The sequence below is a fragment of the Microtus oregoni genome, unplaced genomic scaffold, assembly GCF_018167655.1.
Source record: "Microtus oregoni isolate MIOR12 unplaced genomic scaffold, Mior012 000072F_ref0000427, whole genome shotgun sequence".
NCBI classification, from domain to species: Eukaryota; Metazoa; Chordata; class Mammalia; order Rodentia; family Cricetidae; genus Microtus; species Microtus oregoni.
The window spans coordinates 6667287-6681443 of record NW_024543979.1 but is presented as its reverse complement, the minus strand read 5'-3'; positions in this window follow the sequence as shown (position 1 = coordinate 6681443).

The window sequence follows — 14157 nt, the reverse complement described above, 5'->3', positions numbered from 1 at the left end:
CAAATGAGAGACCCCATCTCAAAAAAATATGGGAGACGCGTGTCATCAAGCCCTGACCTAAACACACAAGAAAGAAGGCAGTTGTGGATTTCTGCCCCTCCCCCACAGCACCACCAGCTGACACCTCTGGACCTGAAGATAGCTTAGCGACTTCCTAGAGGATTCTGGGAACTTATGTCTACTAAGATTTACCTCTTCCTTCTCCAGACTAGGAAGACTAAAATCCATGTAGTAACTAAGACGACCTTGGGCAAACATTCAGACTTTCGGGGGGAGATGGGGGATATGAACTTTTCGTACCATTCTTACTGCTGGTGGTCTTCCTCTCCAAGACATCTTCAACATGGCAGAGAGGTTTAGGAATATGCAGCCACCAGCAGTTTCAGAACCAGTCTTGTTCAGCAGGGTAGCTCTGTAGGGGAGGTTGACAGCCACAAAGCCCTGGTTTCCCTGCCAGCATTTGCATAGCAATACACAGTTAGCATGAGGCCAACCTGGCATGTATGGACCCTGTCCCCTTAAAAAAAAAAAAAATCAGGGGAAAGGTCTGGTGGCAAGAATAATGTACAGTGTAACCTCCCCCTTGTCCTGGTCTCACGGTGAGCTGTTGGCCCTCCTCTCACCGTCATTTCTTCCTTAGAGGTAAAACTTCATCCTCCCAGACTGCCTCAGAGCAACTTGAAATGGGCTCAGCCACTCAAGTGGGCAGCCAGGGTAGAGACTTCCCATTCTAGCCCAGAAAGCCACACATCTACCAAACAGCTGTGTCCAGCATCCGTTGCCCTCAGCCCTCGGTATGAAGAGCATAAAGACCAGAAAGGCAAAGAGGCCCCTACTCAACACACACCAGAAGGTCACAGCCCACACATGCCAAGGGCCCATCCTAGCCCCAGCCAGCGCAGCCCAGGAGGCTTCTCCAAACACTAGTGTCTGAGGCATAAACCCTAAACCAGGCACTGCAAGGCAGTTCTCACCACACACCTCTGAGAAAGACGGCAAACTGACGTATAAAGTCAGAGCAATGGAATTCACAGGATGTTTCTTCTCTTTGTAATGCACCCCCATCCCCGTCATCACTGGACCGGACTTGGATAGGGTATTCATTTCTCTGAGGCGATAGCCACTTGGCCTCTCTGGGTCATTGGTGGAAGAAGTGAAGTGTGGTCTGTTTTGACATGGGCCAGGACTACTGCTAGCACCATGAAGTACTTTACCTTGAAGTCCCTGCCATTTCCTGCAGCCTTCCCGCCAGGTCCCAGCTAATAGTTGTCAGCTGCCATCCATCACCAACAGCCAGTTAGCGTAACTCAAATCTAGAGAACTCAATTAACCTGTCTTATGGGTCCTCTGGCTGTCCTGCACACACAAACACATACACACATACACATACAAACATACACACGCAAACACATATTACACACAACACATACACACATAATACACATACGCACACAAACACACACATTCACACACACAACACATCTGCACACAAACACACACACACACACACTCACACACACATACATGCACATATACACAAACACACACTCACACACACGCGCACATACACACACACACACACACACACACCACTGAACCTCTAGAAACAAACTGGCTGATGGTTAACATCTGCGCTAGATTTTCAGTGGTGGAACCAGCTTGCTGTGAGAACAGCCAGGCAGAGAAAAAGCAAGATAGTGCCAGTTGCTTCGATTTTCTTGCACTTCTGGGTACACCAAGAAAAAAAAAACTCTTTTCAGAAAATCAATAAGGCAGATTGTGCCCAGCAGTCCCCCATTACAGAATTAAGTCCCTATGCCCACACAAAAACAATGAAGAGACCCAGCTAGCAAGGCAACCGTTTGTTTGGTTTGACCTTAGCTGCCAGGGAAGGAGACCACAAGACTGGATATAATATAATGCAAACCTTGGCCTATCCTGGTCATGCATATGACTGACCCTCGGGGCACGACCATCAATTTTCTATTAAAGATCAGAGATTTGACATATCAAAGTCAACATCTAGCTGAGTAACTGCAGAACTTGATAATGCTGCCTTTGTAGATTTCACAGTGGCTTTTCTCTAAAGTATCGGCAAGGTAGCTGGTTTCAATCCTGACCTGCCAAGATCTGAATATGAAATAAAGGATTTCGGCTTGATCTCCTCATGATGTGAGAATCAGCGTTCTGGTAAATGTTAACTTAGTGCTCTGAATAGCTCAGTAATAGATGGGTTTAGGCGGTAATAGGTTTAAAATGTCAACTTATTGAATAATAATTTTGTGTTGTACAAATACTATGTGTAAGAAGGGATTTGTTTTGCAAATTTTGAAATAAATGAATGGATTTATAATGCCCTTGACTGTTTCACTGTTCTGAGCAGAATCCAATAGAAGAGTGGAAATTCGTATGTGCTTCCCTGGTCTTGTTTTTCTGCTTCTGTTTCTATGTAGTTTTCATAATTACAGGGCCTCTCTGAATCCTGGTCCTTAATTGAGTTCTTCCATACTTTGTCCCCAAAGCCAGGGTGATGCCATTTTTCTCTAGTAAAACTAAAAACTCAATTATCCTTGCCTATAAAATGTTTCATGACACCAAGAGCGTCAAAACCTTTCACCAATCCAGCTGTAAAACTCTCAACTGTTCAAAACACAGAAACTGGGAAAAACGCAGCTTCCATAACTGAACTCAGGCCTTCAGTCCAATTACAAGATGACAGCTCTACAAATCCTGGAGGAACACAAGTGTGGGCAGAACAGAATGGCGATGAGGCGCTGGGGGCCTGGGACAAACACCTGAGCCATGGCTGTGGAAAAGGTCCCCTATTCTACAGATGAACACACACACACACACACATAACGCATACACACAACATACATACAAACACACAACATACACACACAAACATACACATACCTGAGCCTTGGACTGTGGAAAAGGTCCCCAGATTCTGCAGCTGAATCCCCCACATACACACATAGCACACATAAACATACACACGCATACAAACACACACCACATAAACACGCACATACAAACACACAACACAATCACGTGCAAACACACACAACACACAACACTTTCCCCCATTCCGGATGAAATAAATGTGTTTTTTGAGGGGGAACACAAGTGTCACGAAACCATCCAGGCCGTTGGCTGGATATTTTAGATCAGACACTTCTCCTCTCTGTGTTCCTGAAATCTCAGGTGCAGGGACCAGGGGAACCCACTAACCTGGCAGGCCAAGTAGCTCTTGGTCTGTGAGAAAGCAGGTATTGTGACATTTCCTGTTGGTGCACAGATGCTCACCTCTGGTGACATCCTATATGAACTGGTCCCGGCCAGATCTGCCCAACTGATGGTCTTGTCTGAGCTCCCACAGTGCTGTCCATAAAATAAGAATATGATGCTAATAGTTAATTTGGAAGAAGACAAAATCATCAGTAAGAGAGTAAGATAGGAGGGCGATGGCAGCCAGTGACTGATGCCTTACCAAGCAGGTTCCCCCTGCCACTGCGGGTAGCAGGGACTCAGTTCCTCCCAGGATGCTCCGAATGGATTTGGTACAGAGCTCCCTCCCCTAAGCGTGGTGTTAAGGGGAGGTACAGCTGCAGGAACTTCCTTAAGTCTTGGGGGATCAGAAAACAAAGAAAAGGAAACACAGGCATAAAATGGGCTTTCTGCTTTGCCTCTGGGTATTCAGCCCAAGACCTCATGCCATGGGAGAGTGCCCAGTCACAGCCGGTCTCCCTCCTTGGCAACACCTGCACAGACACAACTGTGTCTCTGGATGTCTTCTAAACCCCATCAGGTTGACAGGGAAGTCTGAGGACCACAAAAGGTAAGTGGTGTGTGTACAACTCTTCTTGTCGCTCACGGAAGTTGTTTCTTGGGGATAAGAATCCTAGGCACTTCTGACCTACTGTCTGGGTGAGCAGAGGAGGTTCTTAGACAGAATGCGTTGCTGGGATTGCAAGCCAGACACCGTGCACTGACGTGTGGACAGAGAGAAGGGCAGTGGCCCATAGCCTCTGGTCTAGACCAGACCTTTATTAACCATTGACATGTTTCTATTCCTGCCAGCCACGCAATCTTATTCTCAGAAGTGACCACTGTTGTTGCCTCTGACTCTCTGTGTAAACCTTGTGTTCACACATACACACACACACACACACACACACACACAGTGTTTGACCCTCTTTCTATTACCAAGCAGACGAGGTCCTGCTCGGCATCATTTCCAGGTGTGTGTGGGGTTTTTTACACAATGTAACTTGCATATACTAGCACAGCAATGTCTATTGGTCGCAGATGCTCTCGTAGATGCCGATTTGGACATACCTGAAGCACAATTAATAAAACTCAGCCTGAATATCCAAAAAGCAAAGCAGCCAGCCACTGGCGCTTACCTCTATCTCAATTCAAATTGGCGATCCTGGCTCCAGGAATCTCAGATGAGACTGTGTCTGAGAGCTGTCTCCTCCTGTCTTGTAATCCTCTCTCAGGCTGGTATTAAAGGCATGCACCACTGGATTAAAAGCATGCACCACCCGGTTTTTATGGCAACTAGTGTGGCTACTGGGATTAAAGGTGTGTGCTACCATTACCTGGTCTATGAGGCTGACCAGTGGGGCTGTTTTACTCTCTGATCTTCAGGCAAGCTTTATTTATTAAAATACAATTGAAATGCCACTATATATACCATAATCCATTTAAACTATTCCCACCTGTGAACACTCAAGTATTTTTTTTGTAACTTTTTTCCCATCACAAGCAATACTGTCACCTACACCATATATCAGGATGTACAAACAGTGTGAGCACCATACACACGTGTGTACATATCTCCGTATGTCATTCATTTTGTTGTAACTGGAATCACTCAAAGAATAGGCAGCTTTCAGCATTTGAGAATTTGTGCCAAAGCCATTTCTAAACATTTTATGAGATCACACTTCTCCCAATGATGCCTGTATATAAATTAAACCCACACTAGGAAGCGCTGAGCTTTTTAAATCTTGGGTGGGTTCATGAATTAAAATGGCATCTCGCTGTGGTGCTGTGCACTTTCTGAACGACCAGTGAAGGGTCTCAACTGTTTCTTTGTGTCTTCCCATCTGTCTTCCCAACACCATCACTGTTTCTCTTGGTGTTTTGGAACACTTCTTCCTGATTCTGAGTCCTTACTGTTGATAGCTTTGTGTGAAAGTATTAACCATCATTAGAAAATCTAGTAACAGCATTTTATGATTTCTCTTTTATCTTATTTAATTAAAATTACATTTTCTAGAGTATTTTTATGGTGTGGTTTTATTTTAGGTCTTCAGCCTCCCTACTCTTCAGTGTAGTGTGGGGTACAAAGTATAAATCTGACTAAAAGTTATTGTTTCCAGAGCAAGAGGATTATGCTCATAAAGTATTTTCAACCAAGCCTGGTGACCTGAGTTCCACCCCCGTGAAATCTACAGAAAGGCAGAAGGAGAAAATCAGTTTCACAACGTCATCCTCAGACCTCCACACATGCATCATGGCATGCTCACACCCAGACACAATCATAAGCACACATAAGGATAATTTTTTAAATTAAGAGTTGATAGTACCAGGGAGGTAGCTCATTGGTTAAGATAATGCCCCTGCACAAGGACCCAGGTTCAGTTCCCAGCACCCATACCAGGTGGCTCACAACCATCTGTAACTCCAGCTCCAGAAGAGCTGATGCCTGTAGCCTCTGCAGGCACCTACACACTCCACACACTCCACAATCTCTCTCACACACACACACAAACACCACAAACATACACACGAATTCTTAATAAATTATAATTTTAATATCGTTTCCAAATGACTACTCATTAGTTGCCTCTAATAATCAATTTTTAGTATCAATTAGAAATTTTATCAATAATTAATTCTTTTGTGAATCTAATTATATTTCTGAATTGTCTGTAGTGTTTTCAATGATTCATATTTCCATGTAAAATCTGTCTTCTCTCCTCATCACTAGAACTTTCCATGTTGTTGTTTCCAAGTGAATAGCAATGTGGCCCAATCAGGAGCAAAGCAAAGCATGTGTTTTCATAGAATTGATGAATCACCAGACCAGAGAAAACTGGCAAATTTTTTTGCAATATTTATTCTCCTAAAAATGAAAGATTTGTTTCCATTTATTGCTCTTTGTTTTCTGTCCTCCAGAAAAAGTTTCTTTGCCTAAATTGTGGTTTTCTGCCTCAAGAGTAAAGGAGAGCGGTCTCAGCTGTAACAAACTATCACCATGCTCCCTCAGAGAGAAGCAAGGCTGCACTACATTGCGTCAGCTGTAACAAACTAACCATGCTCCCTCAGAGAGAGGCAACACTACACCACATTTGCCTGCATCTTTCCACTTTAATTTACTTCTAAGCAATCATTTATAGCTTTGGTAAGCCAGGTGTTCTGTCATAGTGTATTTTTTTTAGGTTTTTTTTTATTAGATTAAAAAAAAAATCAATCCAAATTCCCACTCCCTCCCCTCCTCCAATTTCCTCCACACCCTTCCACCCCACCCCCTTCCAATTCTAAGAGAGGGTAAGGCACTTCGCTTGGTGGAAGGTCCAAGGCCCTCCCCACTACATCCAGGCTGAGCAAGGCACACATTCAAAGAGAATAGGATCCCAAAAAGCCAGTACATGCAGTAGAGACAAATCCCAGTACCACTGCCAGTGGCCCCTCAGAGTATATTTCTTAACTCTTTAATTCATATACAGAATTATGGGTTTTATTATGACATCTTCATACAAGTATATCATGTATTTCGCTCCTATTCTCTCTCACACACACATCAATCTGCCCACTACCTTTGTCCCTCTCATTGATCCCTTTTCTCCCCTTTTAAAAAATTTACAGTCTGTCTCCCGTCCCTTTCCTCCCTCACAGCCCTCCCATATACCCCCCCCCACTCTCCTTCAAATTCATGGTCTCTTTTTCCACTGTTATTACATATGTTTCTAAGTATAACAGGCTCAGATCATATACAATTACGTGTACGTATGTCTTCAGGGAAGGCAATGTGGCACTGGACAACCAATCAGTGTGTTCTTCCCTGGAAAGACCACCTCTTCCTCTCCCACCGTTCCTCGGAGGGGTTTTTCTCCATCCACTTTGGCATGTCTGTTGCTGTCATCCTGGTTCAGCTCAAGTTCGGCAGTCATATTGGTGAGACTTATAGGGGTAGCTTCTGATGTTCCTAGGAGACACAATCTCACGGCCAACTCCTCGATCCTCTGGATCTTACAACCTTCCTACCCCCTCTTCTGAAATGTTCCCTGAGCCTTAGATATGTGAGTGTTTTGTGGATATATCCAGTGGGACTGGGCGCCACAGCTCTGCATTTTGATTGGTTATGGTTTTCTGTTGTGGTCTCCATCTATTACAAAGAGAAGTTTCCTTGATGAGGGGTGAAAACTATGCTTACCTGTGGGCATACACTAGTTTAATAAATTAGTGATTGTAGTCTCCTCAAATGGCTACAACTTCAACTAGCCCTGGGTAGTAAACTAGGTTTCCATCACCAAGCATTGTTTCCCTCTTGTCAAGAAGATCTAAAGTTTAATTAGAAAGTCATTGGTTTCCACCAAGTTACGTGTGCCACTACTACACCCTTATGGTTCTTGTGCCATACTGTTGTTGATGTGGTTCATAGGCATCATAGCTGATTCGTTGGTTGCCTTCTCCTTCCTTTGGGAGCTTGTGTGGTACCTTCTGGTACCATGAAAGCTGGTCCTCTGGGCCTTCCTCCCATTTTTACTATTTCTAGTACTATTAGATTCATCTTTTTATTACATATCTGATATTGCTATATTTTTTTAATTGTCTCTAAAGACTTTTTTCTCTACCCAGGTGATCCTCTCATGTTTCAGAAATAAAATGACATCAAGTGAAAAATGATAATTTATTTTTAAACCTCTATTCTAGGGCTGGCAAGACTCAGTGAGTAAAGCTAGGTGCCACCGAGCCTGTTGACCCAGGTTCAGTCCCTAGGACCTGCTTCGTGGGAGGAGAGAACTGACTCCCACAGGTTGTCTTCTGACCTCTGCACTTGCATGGTGGCATTTGCACAAACATACACAATAATAGTAACAATAGTGGTGATAATAATAATTTAAAACAACAGCACCTCTGCTCTGAATTTAATGGTAAGACCCTGTGACTGAAGACAGACAGACACACGTGCTCAGGATACCTAGGGATGGTATCATGTGCAGAGGCCTGGACTGCCACAACACTAGCAATGAATAGATTTAATCAATCAAGAAAATGCTCCCACAGGCTGCCAGCAGCTAGTGCAGTGCAGGCAATTCCTCAACTAAGGGTCCTTCTCCTGTGTGATTCTCAATACAGTGTCAACCCACCCTCTAAATTCACATCTCTCTACCTAGAGATTAGTAAACCTCTCGTACCCTATCAGAGAAGTTTCTTTGTGCAGTGGACAAGGGTTATTAGAAAAACTTACAGCACATTGATGTGCAAGGAAGTATTAGCAGCAAGCAAAGACACAGATGGAACATCCATCTCACCCCTACATACAAGGTTCAGGGACCGTTGTGGGAAAGGGAGCAGAAAGACTGCAAGAGGCAGAGATTCGAGAGCACTGGAGAAAACAGTATCTTCTGGACTTGGCTGGAAGATTGGGTTCCTGACCCCACTCACACAAGAGCAAAGCAGTCAACACTCTAACTTGGAGCAGGAAGGGGCTCCCAAGCTCTGCCCCTAACTGAAGAGCTGTGGGCATCTGAGGACCACTAGGGAGGAAACGTTTTCGCTAAGGGTATGGCCGTGGCAAGCCAACCACACTTCCAGTGAATGGCCCAAGGCTGAACTCCACAGAGGCTGTGAGATGCACATGCCTGCCCTCGCGCATCGAAGTGTGCATACACACAGACACACAGGCAAATGAAAAGGAATTTTAGAAATCCCCTACCTAAAGGAAACCACGTCAGGTCCTCTCACTTGTCACCAGCCAAAGCAGGCAGAGCAGGGTTAAGTGGGAGAGAGGAATGTGATCCTGTAGTGTAGGGCAGGTGGGGGAAGGAAACCCTGAAGTTGATGACATCACCACAGACCCTGTGCCTCCTCCCACCCTGGGCTTTGATCCATTATCGCCTTTGCCTGCAACATTCAGACAGTCTTGTTTCTTTCGTGAGATGGCTTCTTCCCATCCAGATGTTTCCCCTGGCCCAATAAAGACTTCCAAGACCTCACATCTGGATAAAATGTCCCTCCCATGCACCTCAGTTAATCTGACCAGCTGATGGTGTCGTCAGGTCAGGTTTACACTTTAGTTTGGACCCGACTCTGTCCTAGCGGACGGTAACCCACTTGCCAAGTTCATCCTGACACTCACTGTAATAAGGTTCTATCAGAATGTGCTGTGTCCACATGTTCCCGCAGTCTGTGATACCCTTTATGCCACAGCAGAGTAGCTGCCACAGAGCCTAGCTGGACTCCAGAGGGGAAGCTATTTGCCATCTGATCCTTTGAGAGACCATTTATTTGGACTAAGGAGACAGCTCTGCCTAAAATGTACTTGCTACATTTACATCACCTAAAATGTACTTGCTACATTTACATCACCTAAAATGTACTTGCTACATTTACATCTGAGAACCTGAATTTCATTCTCAGAATCAACATTGAAAAAAAAAAGCCAGGTATGGTGGCACACGGCTGTAATCTCAGTCCACGGGAGGCAGGGTTAGAAATTTCTTGGAGCTTGCTGGCCGGCTAGACTAGTCTATCTGATGAGCTACAGCCACTAAGAGACAAGTCAAAAAAAAAAAGACAGCAGTGCTTAAGAAAACCAAGGTTAACCTCCTGCCTGCGCATACGTACACACATACATGCACACACATGAACAGGTATGTATTTACACAAACACGAAGACTCATGTGCCTGTCCAAGCTTCCTGCTGCTGGGACAGAACAGGCTGACCAGGAGCGATGCATGGAGGAGAAGGTTTGTCTGGTTTCCATACCCCAGTCGGTTATTGCTGAAGGAAGGCAGGGCAGAAACTCAAGGAGAGACCAGGGGACAACACTGCTTTCCTGCCTTGCCCTCCAAGGTCCCCTCATCTGGTGCGTGAGTCCTAATTGTCTTAATAAGAAAAACCTAGAGCTCCGCCCTCTGATCTTCTCAACAATATATTACCACATTTCCCCCTTTGTGTCTAAAATAAAAAATAAGGTTATAACTAATAAAAGAAAAAATATATGCAATAAGTACAATAACTATGTACAAATGTGAAGATATCTTGTTTATGCTCTAACAAATAAAGCTCGCCTAAAGATCAGAGGGCAGAGCTAGTCACTAGTTAACCATAGAGGTGTGGAGGTTTGGACAGACAGACAGGAAGTGATATGGCTGGGCGAAGAGAGGAATACAAGGTGGGAGGAGACAAGGTTCAGCCCTTTGATGGCTGAGTTAGCAAGGTAAGAAGAGTTGGCTGTGGCTTGCTCCTTTCTCTCTCTGATCTTTCAGCATTTGCCCCAATATCTGGGTGTGGTTTTTATTAATAAAATCAATTAGAACTCATGCAACATTCGTCTACCTTCTTTATACCAGGACCACTGCCCGGGGCAGTACCGCCCACAGCAGGTTGGGCCCTCCCTCAGCAGTCATCAACCAAAACAGCCCACAGACTCCCCTACATCCGAAGACTAGCTTCAACCCGATAAAAACCTAACCAACACAGAGAGTCAATCAACAAGCACACACTGAAAACCTGGAGAAAAAGCACACGTGTTCATACAATTTGAATGGTCAAGAAAAATGGACAGGGAATCAGGAAGCAGACTGTTTCAGAATGTCAAATGTCCAGGACAAACTCCTTCAGATGCTCTCCCTGTTCAAGGATTTTCTCCTCTTCCTTCCTCCTCCTCCTCCTTCTTCCTGCCCACCCCCCCCCCCAATAAACACTGGAAATAAACAGAGGATAAGTGTCCAGGCAACTTAGAGAATCTCCCACACCTAGTTGGAAGGAATTAAGCCACTGTGACACTTACGAAATGTTTAAAAATTACAAAATTACTAAATCCACATCGATTTGCTATGAAGAATGTATCATTCTCTTTGATCAATAAGTCTGACTGAACTGAGGCGTGGGAGCCTTCACACGATAGCGTACAGCCTCCACAAGCTCCTAAACCGGTGTGGACTGCCTCCTTGCCGGGGTCTATGAAGAGCCCTCAGCGTGCTCACTCAGAGCATCCACGAGACACCGCACCTGGACCCTGGGCAAAGACTCCAAACACAGGCAGCCTGGCGAACTGCGGCATCCCGGCTTGTTTATAACAGCAATTTCAGCTCGCACAGATCCACAATTTATTTGCAAACAGATTAATTAATGTCGCAGCAGCTGTTTGCCGCCAGTCTGCGATCTCACGGAACACATATGACACTTTCCCGTCTTCTATTCCATAGGGGCAACTTCCGCGATGCTCAGATTAGGTCTGGGCTGCAGCGGCCCACACCATAAAATAAGTTGAGTCCTGAAGCCGCCAGGCTGGCTTCCCAGGATCCCCAGGCCACCGGGTCTCTAGTGATTCCTCCCTTGCCCCACTTTCTGAGCTTCCTTCAAATTGTGGCCCCAAAATGCCAGTTTGCAAACAGGCTGTGAAAGAGAAAACCAGGCCATTGTTTTGTTTGATTTTTGTTATCATTATTATTATTATTTAAAATAAAAACATTTATTTTCCTATGCTTTCAGGTCCCTCTGGGTTGGTGTTCAGCAGCATGAACCACTGGGTGTAATGAAAAAAAAAATGTTCAGTACTTTTCATGAACCTGACAGAGTAAACAAAAGCCTAAATTACTGTGGAAGAGCCGCCAAGCAACACGGCGTAAGCGAGGTGGATGGCTCCCGACTACACAACGCAGCTCTTCTGATTGTTTCTCTTCTAGAAGGAAAAAGAAACAGAAGACGAGACAAAATCCCCAAAGCCTCGCTAGGCTAAATTTCCTTCCTCTCCTTTGAACAGACTCGGCGGATTTTGTTGACTAATTGGGATCAATCCCAGTTGTAAATTGCCTAGCTATCCTACAGCTTTAATTAAGCTACCAGAGGGAGCTGTTTATCAATTAACACTTGTTACAAATTATTAGTAATTATATGGACTTTGTATGTATACTACAGCCTGCAAAACCAAAACTGCCTTCCCCAGTTGTTGGGGAAGCAAACTGCATGGTTAATGGGCTATTTGGATAAAGGTGCCAGCCGGGACAGTAATTACAAAAGCCCTCTCATTGGCCTGAAGATTTGAGGTGTGCTCCAGTGCTCGGGACAGCCATCAAGCAAATGCCATGAGCAAGGAGCTCTTCTTTTGCCAGAGCTTGGTGTTGACTGGCAGCCAGTGTAATGTGGACTCTGGGTCTGTATTTACTTTTTGAGTAACAAGCATAATGGTTGTGGGAATTCTATGTAAAAGTTGGTAATGTATTCAAGCATTAAAGCTACCCCTCTCAGTATGCACTTGGTTCTGTGATAATTTTAATTGGCTTAATTGAGATGCACAAACCTGATTAATGTTTAATTCCTTTATATTAAAAAAAAAGAGTCAAGTAGTTCGACATTTCTTCAATTATGTTAGATCTTCCTAGACTTCAAAGGAATGTTACAGTAGACAGCCAGATACGGGCGAGCTGATTAAAGAGTGAAGATTGCTCATTATAATCTAAGAGCACAAAATTGGTGTGTGCAGCCTTTGAAAGTCAAAATTATGAGCTAAAACTTGAGCTACAGTAATTAACCCAATTTATAGTCATTTTTGCTTATCTGTTTGCTTATGATTAGTAATTTAAAATGATCCATGGGATTGATTTACACATCTAAAAGCCCATTCGGAGACCCAAAATGTTTTGTCCATGATTCTTAGAACACTGGAGGAAAGTAGTTAATGGCATTAGTAAACATGAGCACAGAAAAGGCTTCATTGTGAACTGCATGACTCTAGACACATAAATGCGAAAACTTTTGTATGTAACCCACCTGCAAAACATCTAACTCACATTTCCTGTGGCTCTCTAGAAAATTAAAAAGTAAATGCAGGTGAAAATTTAAGACACAGGCATTACACTCTGCACAACCCTAACAGGGCCGTCAGTCCTTACAAACTCACGTTTTCTCATTTACTTCAGGGAGCAGGGTCAGATATTGGACAGAACTACTAGGCAGTCCAAAAACGTTCAAGATGTATCTGCCAGTAACACACATTCAGGACTGAGAGGAGGGCTTGTCTTGCAGGCAGGAAGACCTGGAACTCCAGAACCCACATAACAAACAAGAATCAAAAACCAGGCCCAGCATGGTGCACATCACAATCCCAGGGATGGGGAGGTAGAGATGGGCAGAGCCTGGGGTGTGCTGGCAAGCCTAGCCTCCTTGGAGAAGTTCAGGTCTATGAGAGATCCATCTCCAAGCACAAGCTGGACAGTGTCTGGAGCATGGTATCCAGTGCTGGCCTCCAGCTTCTAAGTTCACACACATGTGTGCACACCTGCACACACACAGTCAGAAAATAACTCAGCATTCAGAATGATGAGACGTTTGCTTAATTTTAGAGACTTATTTTTGTTGCATGAGAGTGGCTGGTTGGATGGTAAGCACACACTAGTACAAGAGCCTACAGAAGACATGGCATCAGACCCTCCTAGATGTGGAGTTATAGGTAGCTGAGAGCCACCTAATATGGGTGTTAGGACCCCAGTCCAGGTCCTCTGCCAGAGCAGTGCACAACCTTATCCACCAAGCCATCTTCCCAGCCCATACTTTTTTTTTTCGGCTGAAAACATTTAGCAAAAATTTTTACTAAATTTTAAATGTTTCCAAGATTTCAGTGATATAGAAATATAAAGCCATTTGTTTGATGAGAGACAACAGAAAGCTTAGAATGAGATAAAATGGGACAGAGAAACTTCACCAGGTCTCCATCCTAAAGCGTCCAGACACTCGGTTCAAATCAGATGTCCTGCAACTGTGCAGGCACGCGACAATGTCATTACCATATGAGGAAGTGGTTGGAACACCTTCCCTCAGCGCTGGTTTCCTGCAATCACTTGCTCTAGATGCTCCTCCCTACAAGAATTCCACAGACAACCATCTTGAGGAAACTGCACTGTTTTCTTTTT